Source organism: Rhagoletis pomonella, unplaced genomic scaffold (genome assembly GCF_013731165.1).
Source record: "Rhagoletis pomonella isolate Grant_MI unplaced genomic scaffold, Rhpom_1.0 Rhpom_scaffold_00006, whole genome shotgun sequence".
NCBI classification, from domain to species: domain Eukaryota; kingdom Metazoa; phylum Arthropoda; class Insecta; order Diptera; family Tephritidae; genus Rhagoletis; species Rhagoletis pomonella.
In genome coordinates, this window is record NW_023458560.1 from 33,624,337 (window position 1) to 33,625,893 (window position 1,557).

General features: G+C 30.1%; 1 protein-coding gene across 2 annotated transcripts in view; it reads left to right on the top strand.

Moving 5' to 3' along the window:
- LOC118740614 overlaps positions 1-1,557 on the top strand; it is a 6,586-nt gene that overhangs the window by 3,875 nt on the left and 1,154 nt on the right. The window lies entirely within an intron of this gene.

The window sequence follows — 1,557 nt, forward strand, 5'->3', positions numbered from 1 at the left end:
AATGATTTTCTGAAAATTTGGCGGCAAAAATTCGGCTGAAGTAAAAATAAAATAAAAAAAAATTTGTCTGAAAGTTTCTAATTTCCTCTTATTTTCAATATACATACATACTTGGCTAGTTTAGCATTTCTGCCAAAAAGTAAAACTATTATTTTTTTCTGCATCCATATTGAGACCTCAAAATTTATTTCGCGAAGTCTGTAAAAATTAATTTTTTATGAATATTCGACGAGACCAACGATCTGTATTAGGTCACTCAAGAAAATTACCTTTTCACTGTTAGACGGTGTAATTTTCAAATTTCACAAAAAGTAATTCTTTAAAAAATCTTTTAATAGTAATCTCTTAAAGTAAAGTATACCCTCTAATAGGGCTGCCAGACGTCCCGGTTTTCCCGGACATGTCCCGGTTTTAGACTATTTGTCCCGGTGTCCCGGTCCAACCTTAAAATGTCCCGGGTTTCGTTTAAGTGTCCCGGTTTTCGATTTGATTGCACAAATTTTGAATAAAAATGACTACACTAAGAGAAAAAACGCGTTGTAATATTAAGAAAAATTTTATGAATTTACTGGGGGAAATAACGCATAGTAAACATGAATATTTTTTATTTGATTATCGTTTTAAAGCTTTCGTATTTAAAACCAATACTTTCTTATCATGCACACGTGGTGTTGAATCAAACTGAACATGGCTGTAGCACATGTCTGGAGTGCACGAAGATGCTTGCCACAAATTGCTAATTTACAGAGCGTCAGGGTTCAAATCCCATTACAGGCAGCATGGAATTTAAATATTTTTTTTTAACCTAATTATGAAAAAGCATCCGTTAACTGCAAAGCGCTTCATTTTAATATTGGCGTATTTGAATTGAATATTTCTATACTAAATACTAAAATTTGTATACTTAAATTTATTACGAGTTGGGTTGGTGCTCTTGCATATGCGATTTTTTTTTTTTTACTTTAGCACGTTTTACACAAGCAATAGTTGATAATTAATATAAGTATGTACCTAAATACGTTAAAATTACATGTACAGAGTTTTACAATTATACTAAGCAAAATCCAGAAGTTTTGAAATAAGTTCACAGCAACGAAACAAATGACTGATATTTTAATGTTACATTGTATTTAATGTTTTTTCTTTGATTACTTATAAGTACCGTGTCGTACAAAATTATTGGCTCGGAGACTCTTTCATCTGATCACAAATTTTGAAAATGTAGCTTTTGAGCCAATTAGTAAAGTGCAAGTCTGAAGTTACCGGAAAATTTCGTTGATTTTTGCAATTATTTATTTTTTGCTAACAGTGTCTTCCACATACAAAAAAATGTCGAACATAGTTTGTATGGAAGAAACTCTCAGTAAAAACAATACCAAAAATCAACTAAATTTTTATGGGCTGCAAAACTTCATTTTCAAAATTTTTATAAAAAAGTCTGAATAGAAAGTTGCGAATTTGTATGCAAATTTATTGCATTTTCCCGAGTTTTGCACAAAGTTTAGAAATTTTATTTTTATGTTTTCTGATGTATTTAGTATTAACTGTATTTTTATA